The sequence below is a fragment of the Lissotriton helveticus genome, chromosome 1_1, assembly GCF_964261635.1.
Source record: "Lissotriton helveticus chromosome 1_1, aLisHel1.1, whole genome shotgun sequence".
Lineage (NCBI taxonomy): Eukaryota > Metazoa > Chordata > Amphibia > Caudata > Salamandridae > Lissotriton > Lissotriton helveticus.
In genome coordinates, this window is record NC_136057.1 from 2,030,445,011 (window position 1) to 2,030,465,379 (window position 20,369).

Here is a 20,369-nt window from a genome sequence, read left to right on the forward strand (position 1 = left end):
CAATTCTCCTGCCTCTTTCTACATACTTCATCCGTCTTTCTGCACCTCTGTTGCTTCTTTCTGCAGTTCTCTTGCTTCTCTCTGCACCTCTTCTGCCTCTTTCTGCAGTTCTCTTGCCTGTTTCTGCACTCCGCTTGCCTCTTTATGCACCTCTGTTGCTTCTTTCTGCACTTCTCTTGCTTCTTTCTGCACCTCTGTTTCTTTCTGCACCCCTCTTGCCTCTTTCTGCACCCTTCTTCACTCTGTCTGCACCTCTCTTGTCTCTTTCCGCACCCCTGTTCCCTTTTTCTGTACATCTCTTGCCTGTTTCTGCAACTCACATGCTTCTTTATGCACCTCTCTTGCAAATGTAAGCACCCCTCTTGCATCTTTCTGCACCCCCCTTGCTTCTTCCTGTACCCCTTGTGCCTCTATCTGCACCCCTCTTGCCTTTTCTCGACCTCTTTTTCCTCTTTCTGCACTTCTATTGTCTCTTTCTGCACCCCTCTTGCCTTGTCCTACACCTCTGTTGGTTCTTTCTGCACTGCTCTTGTTTTTTTCTGCACCCCTCTTGCCTCTTTATGTACACCTCTTACCTCTTTCTGTACCTCTCTTGCCTCTGTCTGAACATTCTTCCCTCTTTCTGCACCCCTCTTGCCTCTTTCTGCAGCTCTGTTGCTTCTTTCTGTACTTCTCTTGCTTCTTTCCGTACCTCTCTGGCTTCTTTCTGCACCCCTCTTATCTCTCTGCACCCCTCTTGCTTCTTTCTGCACCCCTTGTACCTCTTTCAGTACCCCTCTGCCCTCTTTCTGTATCCCTCTTCCCTCTTTCTGTACCCCTCTTGCCTTTTTCTGCACCTCTGTTCCTTCTTTCTCTACGTCTTTTGTTTCGTTCTGTAACTCTCTTGCTTTTTTCTGTACCTCTCTTACTTCTTTCTGCACCACTTGTGTCTCTATCTGCACCCCTCTTCCCTCTTTCAGCACTCTTCTTGCCTCTTTCTGCACCTCTGTTGCTTCTTTCCGTAATTTTCTTGTTTCTTTCTGTACCTCACTTGCTTCTTTCTGCACCCCTCTTGCCTCTTTCTGCACCCTTCTTCCCTTTTTCTGTACCTTTCGTGCCTCTTTCTGCATCCCTGTTCCCTCTTTCTGCTACTATCCAGCCTGTTTCTGCACCTCTCTTGCCTCTTTCTGAACTTCTCTTACCTCTTTCTGTACCTCTGTTGCTTCTTTCTGCACTTCTTTTGCCTCTTTCTGTACCCCTATTGCCTCTTTCTGCACCTCAGTTGCGTCTTTCTGCAGTTCTCTTGTTTCTTTCTGAACCTCTCTTGCTTCTTTCTGCACCTCCATTGCCTCTTTCTGCACCCCTTTTCCATTTTTCTGCACCTCTCGCGTGTTTCTGCAATTGTCTTGCTTCTTCCTGCACCTCTCGTGCAAATTCCTACATCCCACTTGTGTCTTTCTGCATCCCTCTTCCTTCTTTCTGTACCTTTTTCTGCATCTGTCTGCACCCCTCTTACCTCTTTCTCTGCCTCTTTTGCTTTTTTCTGCATTTCTCTTGCCTCGCTTTGCACCCTTCTTGCCTCTTTCTGCATCTCTGATGGTTCTTTCTACACTGCTCGTGCTTCTTTCTTTATCTCTCTTGCAAATTTCTGTACCCCTCTTGCCTCTTCCTGTACCCCTCATCCCTCTTTCTGTACTTCTCTTGCCTCTCTCCGCACCCCTGTTCCCTCTTTCTGCACCTCTTTTGCCTGTTTCTGAAACTTTCTTGCTTCTTTCTGAACTTCTCTCGCCTCTTTCTGTTCTCAAATGGGAAGTGCAAGCTGTCAAGTTTAAAGGTCTGTGTGCCTTAGTGACTGAGGTATATGTCTACTTGTATATGTATTCTTACATGTGTTATGCATATGAAGATGGTAGCTTAAAAAGCGGGTAAGTTCTCCTATACCTGGTCAAATCTTCTCATTCTGCTCTGTCATTCGGTTGCACAGGAAGACTTGTCTTATGTATATAGGTGTTCTAGAGCCCCTCAAATGAGCTATTGAATACCCATGTGCCCTGTATCATGAGCACAAAGAAATACATACACCTTTTTGTACACATATTTACAGAGTATGTTGTTTGAAACACAGGTATTCAGGTATTTGTATGTTTACTTTTATGTAACATGTCATTAAGTAAAAGCAGAGAAACGCTTGCATATCTTCACAAACTTGGTCACATTTACAACCGTGATAGGCTTAGGATTGCTGTTTTATATTTGGTAGGCCTAACATTCTGAGCAGTCAATGAATAGTGAACCTTCAAGAGAAAAGTGAAGTTTAAGGCATCTTGGGAGAAGGATTAGTGATTAGGCTACTTTGTATGAGTCCGTGGAAAGGTACCGTCGAAGTAGGCCTCTTTCTGAACCTCTTTTGGTTCTTCCTGCACATCTCTTTTTTTCTTTCTGCACCTTTCTTTCTTCTGGACTTCTGTAGCCTCTTTCTACATTTTTGTTGCATCTTTCTGTTCTTCTCATGCTTCTTTCTGCGCCATTCTTCCTCTATATGCACTTGTCCTACCTATGTAGGCATAGTTAGAAATTAGCATTTAAAAAGCCCTGCAATTCACTGAAAAAAAGAGGTTGCAGGGACGTTATAGTTAGTATTAGCATTTAAAAAACCTTAGAAATTCAATGAAAAAAACACAGGTTTCAGGGACGGTATAGTTAGGCTGACATTTCACTCGTACAAAACCAGAGAAATTCAGCCATTATAGTAACTATAACTCTCGCCCCCGCAATGCACTGCTGATGATAGCACATACTACATCACTCATGACATGGTCAGTGATATTACTGATGACATCTCAAATGAAATCACTAATCACGTCATCCACTTCATATCTGATACACCTCCTCACAACCTAATTTTACCTTTGTTACACCCACTCTAAAATACAGCCTATTATAAACGAAACCATAGACACACCAATACCAGTTAGTACATACCCACTCACTGATTTATAGGTCTACACACATTCACTCACTCAACCATACAGTCACTCATACACACAGTCATCCATCAATACAGCCACTGATATATGCACTTGTACACACATAAAGACACTCACATATTGCTACTCACCCACAGAGATACTCACACAGCTAGCCAGTCATCCAAAGACTCAATCACACTGCCATTTACTCACCTATACAGTTATACACACACCGCCTTCCTTATTCATACAGATACTAACGCATACTTACTCTCTTATACAATCACTGACACAAGCACACACTCATCTATACTGCTACTTCCACAATCACTCACTCTCACACTTAGTCACTTATATACTGCAACACTCACATATACTGCCTTTCCCAAATGCAGTTATTCACCTATATGCCACTGAGACATCAATTCACTTACCAACACAGTCATTTGCACACTCACTCACCCACAATGCCCCTTGCAAACACACTCATGAATGCATACACCCACTGAATCACCCACTCACACATTCATGCAGGGTGTCAAATCCCCGACCCACCCACATAGACACTCAGGCACCCATACAGGTGATTAGACAACCAATTATTAAGCCATATAGATACTCATGTAGCTACTCACCATTCCATGGAGCCACTTACACACCAACTGCCAGACTGATACAGACATTCACACAGATTAGTCATTCACACATGCATTCACTAAGACATGTTTAATCACTCACTTATACAGTCAGTCACACACTTACTAAATCATCCATTCAGATACTCATACACCCAATCATTCTTCAATACACCTTGGCGTACATATAAATAATATTCTTAAACTTAAAAAAAACTCAGTCACTGGATGATGTCATCAGTGATGTCATTTGAGATGTCATCAGTGATGTCAGTGACCATGTCATGAGTGATATATAATGTGGCATCATCAACAGTGCATTGCGGGGGTGCAAGTTATAGTTAGCTCAGTTAACTATATTGGCTGAATTGCTCTGGTTTTGTATGAGTGAAATGTCAGCCTAATTATAACATTCCTGAAACCTGTGTTTTTTTTCCGTGAATTTCTAAGGTTTTTTAAATGCTAATTCCTAACTATAACGTCCCTGAAACCTCTGTTTTTTGTGAATATATATTACCTACTGGCGGTCACCAGTAGGTGGTTATAGTTAGAACCTAGTTACCATAGGAAAATCGCAACATTTTATTCCCAATAACTCTGGTGCCGATTGGCGAATCTTCGCGAAATTTCAAAACTTATGGCCCACTCCTGTCCACTCCTATGTTGAAAGTTTCGGGGTGATTCGTTAAGCGGGGGCTGAGAAGAAAGGGGGGTCCCAAAATGTGTTTTCTCCATGCAATTATCCATAGGGATTTTTAGATACGGCTACAGCCCGAACTGCTCAACGGAATTACACCTAATTTGGCAAAAAGGTAGCCCTTGGTTCAGAAATGGCCTTTTTTGTTAAATGACGCAAATCCATTCAGTAGTTCCTGAGATATTAAAAAATTAAAAAGGTTCGATATCTGGACGCAGCATAACCCTCGGAGCATGGGCTTCTATCTAATTGGCTGCCAACACTTCAAACAGGAAGTGTTGGCAGCATCTTGTGCCTCGAATCGAGTGAAAATCAACTGCCAGCAACAGCAATAGTTGAGGGTTAGTTTGCTGCTGGGAGGAAGAGGGTGGACCTTGCAAGCACAGAGACCCTGAAGAGCAGGTAGAGAAAGTGCTGATCGCGGGGATTTGCCTGGATTTAGCAGAAGGGTCCCGGCGGTGGCTGCTGTTTGCAGGCAGAGGTGGGAGGGAGGCGGGAGTGTAGACCCATGGCCATCGCTCCCCTCTGCCACTGGCTACCATGAGCGTTGTCTGCCAGGTTCAGTGAGTAGAGGAGCTGCGCAGTTGCTGCAGCAGTTGTCGAAATGAGTTACAAGCTGTGAATTACATAACATAATGAACTAATAACAGTGGTCATATCTAGTCATTTAAAAAGTCTGTTTTACGAAGTACCAGCTATTCACCCATGCTTCACAAATCAAAGGGTTTGAGCTGGTTGGTGCATGTTTGGCGGAGCTGTGTCTTGAGTAAGAGTCATCTTAGAGTCAGGCATAATGATCTAACAGCCTGTTTCTGAGGCAGTGCTAGGAAGGCAGGGTTAAAATTAAGAATGGGTTGTTCTTAGACTGAGAAGGTGGAAGTATGTCATGGGCGGAGTTAGAAACAGCAATTCAATTTGTGGGAAGGCAGGGCAGAGGGAGGGATTGGGCGGGGTCAGAGCGCGGCATCTTTAGTGTATGACACATTAGGGAAGAGACTCCTGTTCCGCAGCCGCCGCATATTGCCGGGGGCTCCATCCACTCCTGCTGGCCCAACTCCCTTCCCAGGCCTTAGATTCCTTGTTCACGGCGATGTCGGACGTGGTGTCAGTGCTTTCGGACCCCAGTATGCAATGAAGCTGCTGCGATGCCACAGCTCCTCCCACGGGTACGCCTTGTTCTGCGACGCTTGCCTAGTTCTGGAGGGACAGGAGATTCCGGTGCCCAAGAGCATTTTGGCGGCTGCCAGTCCATACATAGGGTGAGAACATCACACTGGTTCAGGTTTAGCTTTGGACAGACCAAGCGTAGCCCCTCTCCAGACCATCACCTTCACCTAGCTCAACAGTTCAACCACGCCTAACAACAGAAGTAGCTTCGGCACAGAAAAATGTCTTAATACAGGGGTTCTCTCAGAAAAAGGGATTTACAGTGCTTGGCTTTAAGGCTGGTCTTAATTCGGGAACAAATAACACGACACTAAGAGCAGAACATTCAGACTAGGGACCCATTTGGCTTTAGCTAGGTGGCCACCAGAGTCCGCACCCCAGAATTAGAACCAGCGTTAGTGCAGAACCATCACTTAGCATATTTGTAGCCTCGGGCAAAGATGGCCAGGCATGTTACTGGACCAACTATTCTTAGCCCCTTGTCACTTTCAGAATCAGCACCAGGCTTAAGAAAGGGGTCAGCTAGATTTGGTGCAACGTTGGCCTTGGCCAAGGCATCAACAAGGCTTGTCACCTCAAACATCTCAGCTTAGTAAAGTAATTATTTTCAGTACCTGACAACTCATTGGCATTCTGTGCTTGACTAAGAGACTATCTGTGCTAGGCAAACTAATCTTGGCTTGGTAGAAGTGCCATTTTGGCTTGTCACAGGAGCATGGGAGGCATTAGAAGCACCCATCTAGATTACTCTTATATATGACAATATTTACAATTAAGGCGAGTTTAAAAAGAAATTTATGGAAGCGGTAGTAGCATTCCCTGCCTGTAAACCTAGTCATTTATAAACAATTTACGCCAGCAAATTGAAAGTATTGTGTTTAATGTGACAATGATTTTATGTTAACACACTGTTAAGTAAAACCCTCGCAATTTCACACATATTTGACTAATCTCTGACTAACCCCAAAAGTCTTTTGATATAATAACGTGCCACATTTTATTTCTGAATGCAATTGCTTGGCAATAAAACACGTATTTGGAAACTGCGGCAAAGGCAACAATGTGAATGGACCTGGATCGGTCCTTAGGTTCCTGAAATATTAATTATTAGTGAGAATTGGGATCCAAAGACTGGATCCTAAGTAACCCTGGGCATAATACTACGCTACGCTAACGGAGCATGCAAAGTTTGTACTAATTCACACTTTGCAAATTGCACGTAGTACAGTACCAAAACTGTGCTTAATCATGCAGCGTAGAAGCTAAATCAACAACATCCTCAGATGCTTTGGAAAAACTATTTTACGTGCTTAAAAGCATATAACCAATTCACATAAGTGAACTTTTACAATGAAAACATTAGGAAATGAGAGAGCTGATGATTTTGGGGTGCCCCCTAACCTGGGGGAGGACCAAGCAGATGCGTTGAACACAAAGAGCATAAACAAAAAGCACATTTTGTTGAACTTCAGTGGTGGTCCCATCCCCTTAGGACTACCCCAAGCACAGTTATTGGCAAAAAAACAATCCCAACCAAAGGCCCTGCAAAGCATTATGGGACGAGATTAGCAGTCGGCAGTGAATATTATAGTATCCAATATCAAATTAATTCTGCAAAGAGCTGCAGTTCACCTAGTCGTTACTAGATGTTCCTCACGAGTCAAATGCAAAGCATTGAAATTATTCTAACATCAAGCTGCAGTTCCACTAGTCGTTACTAGATGTCCCTCACGAGTAAAATGCAAAACCACTGAAACCCTTTCATCAAGCATTTGCATTTGACTCGTGAGGGACATCTAGTAACCACCAGTTGAACTGCAGCTCTTTGTAGAATTATTTTGATATTGGATACTATATAATATTCACTGCCCACTGATAATCTCATCCCATAATGCTTTGCAGGGCCTTTGGTTGGGAATGTTTTTTTGCCAATAACTGTGCTTGGGGTGGTCCTAAGAGGATGGGACCACCACTGAAGTTCAACAAAATGTGCTTTTTGTTTATGCTCTTTGTGTTCAAGGCATCTGCTTGGTCCTCCCCCAGGTTAGGGGGCACCCCAAAATCATCTCAGTGTAGGAGCTGAGGCAGAGCCCGCTGGAAGATTACAGACCAGGTGTGCAGCAGTATTTTGCACAACCTGAAGTTTGGACAATAAAGTGTCCTTTTAAGCCGCAAGCAGTGCATTGCCATAGTCCAGCCGACTTATGATTAGGGCTTGGACCAGAGGTTTCCTCGCAGAGGAAATAGCCAAGGAAATACTTTCCTCAGTAGCTGCATGGTGACAAATCAAACCCCACAAATTGCAGAGATATGGTCTTTTATGGATTGGGCCTGAGCTAGTTTGATGATGCCTAGTGTTTTCTCAGATAGCCTGGGAGTCGGGCTGTACCGAGTTCAGCGGGTCACCAGTTACGTGACTAGAGTTGATGGGCGTTACGGAACAGCAGTGTCACTGTTAAGTTGCTATTAATTTGGAGACAATTAATCAACATCCAGGCAGCAATCTTACTCATACAATTTTATGAAGCAATATTTTATCTTATCCATGTCCATGCTAAACAAGATGACCAGCTGGGTATCATCCGCATATCATATAACCTCAAAGCCTCAAGATTCACATTCGGGGGGTATTGGGACACAAAGATGTTAAATAACGTAGGGCTCAGTGATGAGCCCTAAGGCATGCCCTTGTTGATGGGGTGGTATACAAAGGTACGCGTCTTAAAAGAACTCCGCATGATCATCCTCGTCCAGCTGTCTAGGAAGTCCGGAAGCCATAATAAGACTTTGCTACCGATTTCTATCTCACAGGAATGATTGGTTCATTGACAAACCTTGTTTACTTTAATGTTATGGTAGGGGACCTTTTAAAGTTCAATAACCCACAAATAGTTTTAATTGTGTCTATTCAGGGCTCCTGTTTCGTAGTGTAGTAGTATGCACATTAGCAGCAGCGCAGGTGGCAATCGCTAGGATAGGAGGAACAGGGTAGAGACCACTTGGGTATGGCATTTCACCCTCCACATTGACTGTTTCATCATAGTACAACTATTCTAGTAACCGTTCTCTGCACAGAAACAAACTGGATGATGATGCAAGCAACGTATTATGAATGAAGATTTCACAACTTTTTTTTTTCATCAGACATTCAGGACTGTCATCATTTTTCACAGTTATCCTCTTCTCTTCTCTCATCCGGGAACACACACCAGCTAGGGTCATAGTTTGAGACCAAAAGAGGAGATATTAGCACTCATATTTCTTAACCTTAATGCGAGTTCTAACAACTAAATAGGCCTTATACAATACCTTATTTACCAAATGGACCAACGATAATATTTCCAAACCAGCCATTGCAGAGGCCCATACTTATTCTGTACTATCAATGCTTAGCACATGCCCAGCCCTTACACAGGGACCGATCAGTCTTTCCATAGGACCAGCAGGTACTAACCAGCCTTACATCAGAGCCAATCTTTACACCTGAAAGCTGGCCACCTGGAACATATTTAGTCCAGGAGTCATGATTAGTATTTATTTATTTATTTATTTATTTATTTATTTACTTGTGAGCATCTTCCCATGCTTAGCGTGATATAGGAATAAGTAACGTTTCGACAGGAACTTGACATTCACCCTGTGCCCCCCCAATAACAACCCCAACAGATACAATAATAAGCATTCCTGTATTTAGCGACACATCCAATGTAATGATAATGAAGTGAGCTGAGAAATAAGTGTAACTGCTGTCATGGGGCCCATCAGGCGAGTTCGGCAGTTTGACATGACTTGACCAACACCAAGACAACGCGTGTGAACCCTGCGCTTGATGGGCATCTATATGTGTGCTCCAAGGGGTATACTCCCAACGGTTGTGCGGTCGGGAGGTTAGCGGTATGCTCTACTTTAAATGTGCAATCCTTAACCAGAAGATTGCAACTCACCGAAGTTTGCAGCAGGCATTTCCTCCTGCTCGTCCCCATCTTCAGCTTGCTGTCGAAGGAGGAAGGACACGAAGGGAGCCCAGATGTCTTTAGGTCTGGATTTTAAAGGCAGTAGATCCGCGTAATCATGCAAACGTTCCTGCCATGTGGACATGGTGCAGACCCAACATTTACATTTTGGAGCTCGTCCCCTTCCCCACCTACATGCCACTAGACGTTTAGCTAATAGGAGGCTTAGTGCCAGGAATTTCCTATGTACGGTCTCCACCGGTTGTATCAAGCCTAATAGCGCCTTTGGTGGACAGGGGGGAATTGCAACACCCAGCATGGAAGAGAGCCCTTCGAACACCTGGTTCCAGTAGGAGGCAACTTGGGGGCAGCACCAAGCCAGATGCATGAAGTCAGCTCCAACTGCACCACAACGGAGGCAGCAGTCAGAATCGCGCAAGCAGAATTTATGTAACCGAACGAGGGTGTGGTATAGTCTGTGTAAGAATTTATAATGTAGGAGCCGTAACCTGTTGTTACCAGTGATCGCTTTCATCTGTGTGCAGCTAAGCTCCCATTGCTCATCTGTCAATGGCTCAGCGAGTCCCCGTCCCATTCCCGTCGGGCCCGCAGTGTGGTGGGTCGTGGCACGTCCTGCACATGTTTGTAAAGCTGTGAAACTACATGGCGTGGTGCATCTGTGTGAATTAAGGCGGGAAGTGGCGCAAAGGTTTCAGGTTTAGTGGGGAAGGAGGGAGTAATAGTTCGGACGTTCTGTCGCAGTCGGGCAAATAAAAAGGTGTCCATAGCAGAGGGGGACCTCTCTTTAAAAAACTGCTCACTGGTCCGAAATGTCCCATTTATATATAGATCGCCCCAAAAGGAATACCCCAGTTCTCTGAGCAGTTTGCGACCTATGGCTTCGCAGGAGATCTGAGGTCTAGGATCGTAATCTAGTGGCAGTTTGGGTGAATATAAAAAGGCACAGTCCAGGGTATGTGTTATTCGGTTGCATGCAGTCACAGTGCAGTCAACCGTAGAAGGGTCTCGTTCCCTGGGCCCTACCTTAGTGTGGATATATCCAGTGCTGACTATTGGAGCCATGTAGCCATCCTCAACAGCAAGGTGTGCCATATATGGTGGGGGATGATATCAATATACAGCAATGTGCGCTTGGGCGCAATCATAGTACCTTTAGAAGTTGGGAACCTCGAACCCGCCCAGGTGAAAGGGGAGCATAAGCGTGTCAAGGCTGAGGTGTGCCTGTTTCCCGCCCCATATTAGTCTCGTAAGTTGGGACTTCAGGGAGCTGAAGAAAAACTTCCCTGGGTTGTATGGAATGTTGACAAAGAGATATAGGAGTTTTGGCAGTAATACCATTTTGGCAAGAGCTATCCTCCCAGCCATTGACAGTGGAAGATGTATCTATTTAGTGATACTGTCTGTGATTTTATCGATTACAGTGCCATAATTGGCACGCATCATGGCCTCCTTCTGTCTAGAGATATGAACGCCCAGGTACTTCAATTTGTCTTGTTCCCAAAACCAGAGGAAAGTCCAGTTGGTGCAGGTGGGTACTATCAGTTAATGGGAAAATGGCAGATTTGGCCCAGTTGATTTGCACTCCGGCAATGCCACCGAATTTGGTAATCTCCCTTAACACCGGATTTAAATTATCTTGGGGCTTCTCAATGTAATAGTCTAACCCAGTCTATGAAGCTGAACAGCATCCCCTGTAGTGTAGTTCCTATATTCCCAATAGGTTCTGCGCATTGGAATAACATAAACAATAGTTTAGACATAGGACTGAGGTCGACTAGGTCTCTATTGAATATGCTAGACTTAATTATGAATTCCAGCTAGCTCAGAGGTCACTAGAAACTTTCTCGAGTAAACAAGAAGGTGTTAACTTTCCTGAATAGACAAGAAGGGATTAGTTTCTGACAACCGCAGAAACATGACAACTTTGCTCCCTCCAGAATAAGGAGTATATCTCCAGAGTCGCGGAAACAATAGATTGATATTTCACTCAGTCAATCATGCATGCTTAGTTTCATCAGAAGTGCAGAGAAACAGAGAGACAGGCGTTTTCAATAAAAGAGGTTATTAACTGAACAGTCTTCTTTCTCATGCAAGAGAAGTGAGTTGCCACAATTGCAATACTTATCATGAAGTAAAGTGCATACAGTAAAAGGAGTATTACAAAGTAATACTGTAAAAGCATGGTATGGTTTCTGAGCCATACGGTGTTTAAAATGGTTTAAAATACATACAAAGATAAAATCATAACTAAACGTACTCAACTGGTGCTTCTAAGATACGCCTACCCCGGTGTACCTAACCTAAGCCTAGTGCGTGGGAAGGAGTAAGTGAACTACAGTTTGAGTTAAGATAGGTTTTGCCAAGAATCTGAACCAAGAATTCTCTAAGGGTCTAATCAGCTCCATACCTTGTTTATAGAATGAAGGAGGTCTTGTATCTCGTTCTCAGGACTCGATCTCCCAGCAACCCGCAAGGGTGACTGGAAACACTGGAGCTGGATTTATCGGCAGGGGAAAAGACAGCGTCTCTCTCTGTGCGTCAATGGGAGGGTCGGCTTCCTTCGGCACTTGCCACAGCAGGACACCGGGCAAGTAGATAGCTGATCTGCTCCAAACCACTGTGTCTTTTGCTAGGGCAGATGCTGGTATATTTATACCTGGAAGGTGCAGAGTTTGACGTAAGGGTGGACATAAGACGTCACTAAGAACTCGCAGTTCTTTCAGGACTCCAGGAGTTCTAGGACAAATCAATACAGAAGCATGGGGAATTCCCGGGCTGCTGGAGGCTTGGTTTGTTTAAGAACGCGTTGTGCTTTCTAGGAGTCTATGGGAGTAGCCTTGCCGTATTTGGACTGCATTGGCTATGACTAAATATGGATATGACTCTTATCCCTTTATAAGGATATGATTTGTTATAACCACATAAGGGCATAAATCGGGAATATTTAAATAGGGTCCTAGATACGTTTACAACACCCCATGTGCCGAAGTGTGCCCAGCAGGTAGTCCCACTCCAGCGAATCCAAAGCTTTAGTGGCATCTAAGAACACAGCTGCAGCCTCGCATTTAGGGTTGATGTCCTGAAGTACCGCGTGTAGGGTACGAAGATTGTGTGATGTTGCCCGGTTCGGAACAAAGCCAGCTTGGTCTGGCAAAACAAGGCGTTCCATAAGGAGGTTGAGGCGTGTAGCTAACACTTTAGCTAGGATTTTAGTATCGCAGTTTAAAAGCGATAAGGAGTCGACTAGAGTGGGGGACTTACCCGCCTTGAGCAGGGAAGTTATGAGTGCTTCACGCATGGTACAGGGGAGACTGCCTTCCTCCAATGAGGCATAAAATACTTGTTTCAAAATGGGGGCCAGAATGGGAGCGAAGAGTTTGTAAAAGTCTATGGGTAGGCTGTCAGATCCAGGAGCCTTGCCGGATCGCATACCCATAATGGCCTCGGTTATTTCGTCAACTTCCAGCTCTAAGTGAAGACATTTTTGCTGGGTGTCCCCCAGCCAAGCCAATGCGACATCATCGAAATATGCTGGGAGGTCAAGAGGTTCTATCCTGTGTGAGGAATACAGAGCACTGTAGTGTTTCTGAAATATGTGAAGCTGCTCAGGGAGGTTCCTATGCAGATTGCTTTCAGTGTCTTGTATTTCAGGGACATGATTGTGAAATCTGGGGGGCTTAATCGAATTCGCCAACGCCTTACCCGGCCTGACTCCCTCCCCCTAAATGCGAGCCATATGCGGTCGTCCAAGGAATTTGCATTCCCTTTCGGCTACTTGAGCGTATTCCATTAGTTTTTCGCGCATTCGGGTCTGTACTGAAAAGTCGTCGGGGCTTTCATTAATGGCACGTTCGAGCTCACGTAGGTCTGTTTCAAAAGCATGCAGGTCGGCTCGCAAGGTTTTAAGGATGCCTCCGCCTTTGGCTATACACCACCCTCTAACTGTGACTTTGAAGGCCTCCCATACTGTGGTGACACTATCTACCGAGGACATGTTACGTTCGAAAAAGTCTTGGATGTCCCATTCCAATTAAGTGTGAAACACGACATCTTTGAGGTGCGCCGGGTTAAGCCGCCAACTTGAATAAGGCGAGCATGCAAGAGGGATCTGAAGTTCCAGGAGGACCGGAGAGTGGTCTGAAAAAGTACAAGCTAAATGTTGTGCTTGCCGGAGCCAGGGCGCCAGGCCTGTTGATATAAAAATGTAGTCTAGTCGCGCCCATGTAGAGTGTACAGAAGAGTAATGTGTGCCCTCTTTGAGATTTGGATGTGCATATCTCCAGGCGTCAATCAAGCAGTTATAATCCACTATGTCAAGCAGCGTCCTTTGCGTGGTGGTGTAGTGGGAGGGAAGAGTGTTCGATCTATCCATCTGGGGATGCAATGCTGTGTTGAAATCTCCACCCCAGATGATGTGTGTAATGCCGAAAGTTTGGATCTTCCCCCATAGTACGAGCAAGGCATTGGGGTTATCAACATTAGGACCGTAATAATTGGCAAATAGGATGTCATGTGCGTATAGTCGCCCCCATACCAAACAGAATCTGCCTTCGGAATCACTGTCCACCCCACTGGGCGTGAACACCACTCCGCAATTGATAAGGACAGTAACCCCTCTAGAGTAACAGGAGTAGGAGGAAAAGGTGCGGCTCATGGCCCACCTGGATGAGAATTGAGTGGTCCCACCCGGGGCCAAATGCGCCTCCTGGAGGAGGGCGATGCTGATGCCATGCCTGTCCAGGTATCCCAACACCTGCCTTCGCTTCCTGGGGTCGTTTAGGCCTCGTATGTTCCAGGTGGTCAGTTTAATGTGCTGCAGTGACCTATTCTTGCCTAGGGAACCCAATAACTATAAATGTCCATGGTTATCTGACGCGGATGTGTAGGTTGTGAAATGAGACAAAGCAGTTGGTTCTGTGAGTTCAACTCAGAGTGCGGCACAACTACAGGTAATGCTATGGTATGTAGTATAATACGTTGCCCATTAAACCCTCCCCCCAACCACTCCGGCATCCCCAACTTGCCGGGAAATACAGTCCCTCCCACAAAACAAATACTCATCAAAGGAACAATGACCTCCCCACCAAGGCAACAGTGGAGGAAGTGCAGGGGTTTGCCCTGAAGCAAAAGGAAGGGACGCTAGGGGCCCTCGACCCGCCCATTCATCTCCCTACTTTTACCCACTGGTGGCTCAGCCAGCAGCTAAGCATCCGAGTGTGGGACGGAGATGAAAGTCTGAGCAAAGTGATGAGTGCAATAATCAAACAGTATGATAGTTCAAAGCGTTGTTGCATATCAAAGAAGACAGTGTACTTCGCTGGAATTAGTTACGACCTTTGGAGTCAGTTCTGCTGGGAAAGTGGAGAGGATGATCTGGAGTGGCTGCCGGATTCCCCCGTCCCGGAGGTCGCCTGTCTTTGTCGTTTTAGGTACTCCTCAGCCAGCTGTGGGAACGCAAAGATGTGTTGCTTTCCACGGTGTGTGATTTTTAGTTTGGCCGGGTAGAGCATGGCATAGGGAATTTCCAGAGATTGCAGCTTTTTCTTTATCCCGGTGAATTTACGGCGCGCCTCTTGTACCGCAGTTGTAAAGTCCCGGTAAAAGGACAGCGAGGTGTTCTCATATGGGACATGTTGCTTCTCTCGTGCCAATCGCAGTAGTGTATCTCTGTCCCGGTAATTGAGGAACCGGGCGATGATAGGCCACGGCGGGGCACCCGGGGGAGGACGGGCTGCAAGAGAACGAGGCGCTCTCTCTCTATCGTGAGGTGCGCGGAGAAGGAGTCCCTGCCAAATAGATCGACTAGCAGATTTTCAATGAAGTCCTTCATGTGCCCAGTATTGGTTGTCTACGCAAGGCCTAAAATTCTCATGTTGTTTCTTCGTGACCTGGCTTCAAGGTCCTCGTTTTTATCCACAATGATTTTGAGTAGCTTGTCCATTTGAGTGACCTGGTGGCTGTTGGATGTGGCGGTGTCCTCAAGATCGGAGATTCTACTCTCGGCCTCTTTCAAGCGGGTGTCATGTTGGTCCAGCTTCACCACGACCGTGTCCATTCTGGTGTTTAATGCATCAATTTTGCAGTCTATCGAGGTGAGGCTTTGTTTCATACTGAGGAGGAGTGACTTCCAGTCTTCATCTGGTGGGGCTGTGGCCCCAGAAGTGGTCTGTTCTGTAGGTTGTAATTCTGGAGGTTTCCGGGCTTCGTATGGCAGTTTGGACTGTCGGGCATCGGTCCGCCCCATTGTACAGTAATAGACTCAAGGAAATGATGTTGACCCCGTGGAGACAGTGAAGCAGCAAGGGGGAAGAGTCTGAGATGGTAGGATGTGCTATGGAGGGGGGGGGCAGTCCGGAGATGCAGACGAAAGGTGATAGGGCCTTAGGGCTTTCTTGGCTAACTCTGAGTTGCAGATATCAAGGGTGGCAGGTCACGGCACGAGAGTGGTGGTAGCATTGAAACATGTCTCAGGCCGGTGATAAAGTGAAGTTCTCAGACTCTGCCGGTTATTTGGGCTTTGCCAACCTACCCAACCAAGTCCATAGGAAATCGGTCAAGAAGGGGTTTGAGTTAACGCTCATGGTGGTCGGGGAGTCTGGCCTGGGAAAGTCCACCCATATAAACAGCCTCTTCCCCACAGACCTGTATCCAGAACGCTACATTCCTGGAGCCGCAGATAAGATTGAGCCAACGGTCCAGATTGAGGCATCTACGGTAGAGATCGAGGAGCGAGGCTTGAAGCTGCGGCTGACTGTGGTTGACACTCCAGGTTATGGTGATGCCACCAACAGCCAGGACTGCTTCAAAACCATCATACACTACATCGACAACCAGTTCGAGCGCTACCTGCATGACGAGAGCGGCCTGAACCGACGCCACATCATCGAAAACCGCGTGCACTGCTGCTTCTAATTCATCTCGCCCTTCGGGCACGGCCTGAAGCCTCTTGATGTAGAGTTCATGAAGGCGCTCCATGGAAAAGTGAACATTGTCCCTGTGATCGCCAAGGCGGGCACCCTAACCCTGAAGGAGTGAGAGCGGCTCAAGAGACGGGTCCTGGATGAAATCGCAGAGCATGGCATTCGCATCTACCAGCTGCCTGACGCCTACTCTGACGAGGACGAAGAGTTCAAGGAACAGACTCGAGTGCTGAAGGCAAGCATGCCCTTTGCAGTCATTGGTTCCAACCAACTCATTGAGGTGAAAGGAAAGAAAATCCGTGGCCGGCTCTACCCGTGGGGTGTGGTAGAGGTAGAAAACGCAGAGCACAACAATTTCGTGAAGCTCCGCACAATGCTGGTGACCCACATGCAGGACCTGCAGGAAGTGACACAGGACCTGCACTACGAGAGCTTCCGATCGGAGCGGCTGAAGCGCACCGGAGGGCCGGTCGAGGAGGAGGGTGTGGACAAAGACAGGATCCTGATGCAGAAGGAAGCAGAGGTCCGCCGAATGCAGCAGATGATCGCCCAGGTGCAGGCACAGATGAGGATGAAGCCGGGGGATGAGTGAGAGCCCCCTCAAGCGTTCTTCGCATTTTAATGACAGACCCAGGCTGCCGTATACTTGAACACTATTGAAGATGCACCAGTATAACTCCAGGGGCAACTTTTGAAGGTGGGGTTGTACCAAAACCCCCAAAGAAACATCAGGAGCGCATTGGCGGAATCGAATACTGTAGATTTTTCCTTATGCGTATTTCCATTGCCGTTCGAGCATTTTCTAACCACGTGTTCGCACTTGGTATATTCCTCTTGCATATCCTTATTTTTATTAATATAGACTATAAACATCTAAATATATTCTTCAGATCTTTTGAGCATAGTTACATTTAGACACTGAGGTAGATGGATATCATGGGGCAGAATCTCCTAAATTCCCTAAAACATTTTAAGAAAGACACAAGGTCTTATTTAGAGTTTGACCGGAATGATACTCATTAAAAAGTGTGGGGGGGTCCTTTTTGCGGTACTTAGAGTACCATTGAATATAATGCACTTGTAAAATGGCATACAGAATATTTGCCACATTTTTGACAGATTACCCTGTCCAGCAAAGTTAGTATAATACCCCAGGAAAATGAAGCACAGTACTGGGAAGAAGGCCCTATGTGTGGCCAACATGTGCCCATTTAAATGATTCAGTAAGAAGGAATATCCCAAATATAATTAGTATAAAAAAAACTGCTGTGGTTTATGGTGTTTTTGGGGTGAAAGTTCTTCCTAGAATTTTCCAAATAAATTGGACCAATATCAAAGGTTGCACATGCAAGAACAAAAGAAATGGGCGTGGTAGATTTCTATCTGTGTGCTTCTATTTGAAGTCACATACTGACTCTTGGACTGATAGTTACACTTTAGTCATCTTCCCAGAACTTCAACTTTGTGTAATACAAAATGAATACACAGGCCTAGCTGAGATGGACACTGAGGACCGCTGTGCAAACTCTCCTCCCTTCTCCTCCTGCTAAGTTTTTTGATATGTAAGACTCCTTTTTTCTTTTGCAGGAATGCTGTCAGCAAATGTTGATCTTTCAGCCATGCAACACACTCTACAATAGATGTAGTGGATGCTGCTGCTTCTATAGCAGTGAGACTGATGATGATGGTCAACTCAAAGCCAATGAAGGAAATTGGTCTTGTAGTGGTAGTCTGAATATAGACAGCATATGAATTGCATGCTGCCTAATAGATCAGTTGGAAGGCTAACTTATTGTACAAAGTGAGGGTTTACAAGTAAGGTCATGTGATGGAAGTAACAGGTCACATTTATGAACGCCACCTGTGTTCTTGTTACATTCCAGTATACGGTTGGGCTAAATCTTTTCTGGAAACTACCCAGCCTGTAAAATAGTTAGGAGCTACCCATAAACAGAAAAGGACAGGGTAAATGTAACAGAAAAGCAGCAAGTATCCTGCTAGGTGTCATTCATTGTCAATTCACTGAATTGCTTTAGAGTGAAAAAATCATATCTATGATAACTAAATCGGAGTAACCTTCAATTCAGATACTATATATGAAGTCACATTATCATAGATTCTGTGATGTGGCTGCGCACTACTTGAATATATTGAGAAATTCGGTATGAGTTAGTTCGTGCTCCTCAGGTATACTCCCTGCACTGGAGTAGATACTAGAATTAATAAAGGTTGCACCTACACAAATTGTGTGAGTGTCTCCTGGGGCACAGAGGTATGCGAGGATTTTGCTAACAAGATTTCTTCAAAATTAAATGAGAAACACTATGGGAGTGTATCTTCAAAGTATTTTAATCATACTTCTTTTGCTTTTCCATATGTTCCTTTTCAATTCCATAAATTAACGTATATTCTAATGAACAAAAGCAACTTTAATAATCATCATTCCATGGTTTTCATCATTACATTATATTACATTCCCATTCTATTCCAATGCATTTTGGCAACAAAATGCCTTCATCAGGGAAATCTGCAGAAGAAAAATAAATAAAACGTTCTAATATTCTATCTCTGGAATTAATAATACATAATATATAATCTCACGATTGCTGGTAGATATTATCTACAATTAATGATGCCTAACCGTCTGTACTATGTACTTTCTACTTAATAAATTCATTCCACAGTGTTATTCAATAAAAACCAAACAATGTAGATTAACCGTTTAAAAAGAACAGCAGACTTAAGGTAATGACATATGTTCACCCCATTTACGTAGGATATGAAAATAGGGAATATCAGATACATTGTGATGGAGCTTTACATGCTAACGGGTATTAATATGAGTAAAAGTTGTGTTATCCTGGGCTGATTCAGAAACATAAATCGCTACAAGCGTAGCTACTGTTTTAGCATTTGATTCCATGCGACTTATGCATTGTGACAAAATATCCTACACTTGGCAAAACGCAACAAAGTATTTTAATACGCAATGCGCTTTACTCGTGAAATGATCAAAGTATACTGATTGTAACAGTGATTCCTTCACTATGCAGGAAGCAACAAAATGTTGTTATACGCAGCGCGCTGAACTCATGGACAGTTCAGTATACACTAACGCTTACCGCTTAAGAATGAAATATCGACAAAACGCCTGGATCCGTGCTATACGAAAATACGGACGATCAAGGCGAGTAACCGCCGAGGGTTCCCTCGTCGTGTAGAGTTGGCATGTGACGTAGGGTAGGAGGTGGCTAATAACGTACTAGCTAAAATGCTAGTACGTTATTAAAAACATTATTAAAACGAGAGAACTTCTGGATATACAATTTACAGACTTTGAAGCCTACCGGGATGAATGAAAGGACGGAATTTAACTGTTATTTGTAAAAAGACAACATCCATAGATAATTGTGAAGTTCAATATTCATTTCCTATAATCACTGACTCTTTGCGCTGGTGTTGATCACTTACTAAGAATATGCGATATATCGTTTGGATTCATTCATCATCAATTTTACAATAGACTGTTATTTTTCAGCTGATTATATTATCACAGTTTACACTGAGGATTTCTCTTAGTGAACCGTCATCTACTTACAATTATTTAGTTAGTTCCTAAAGTATTGCTGAAGCCTTAGTTTACCCCTGTTGCAAAATCTTTATTGTCCGTTTAAATACAACAGTCAGCCCGCTTTCACAACCCTTCCCCTTTAACTAACATGGAGCATTTTAGCTAGTACGTTATTAGCCACCTCCTACCCTACGTCACACGCCAACTCTACACGACGAGGGAACCCTCGGCGGTTACTCGCCTTTATCGTCCGGATTTTCGTATAGCACGGATCCAGGTGTTTTGTTGATATTTCATTCTTAAGCGGTAAGCGTTAGTATACACTGAACTGTCCACGAGTTCAGCGCACTGCGTATAACAACACTTTGTTGCTTCCAGCATTGTGAAGGAATCACTGTTACAATCAGTATACTTTGATCATTTCACGAGTCTAGCGCGTTGCGTATTATAATACTTT

General features: G+C 44.7%; 1 pseudogene; it reads left to right on the forward strand.

Moving 5' to 3' along the window:
* Positions 1-15,880: 15,880 nt before the first annotated feature.
* LOC144776310 (septin-2 pseudogene) lies at positions 15,881-17,051 on the forward strand (annotated as a pseudogene).
* The last annotated feature ends 3,318 nt before the right edge of the window (positions 17,052-20,369 follow it).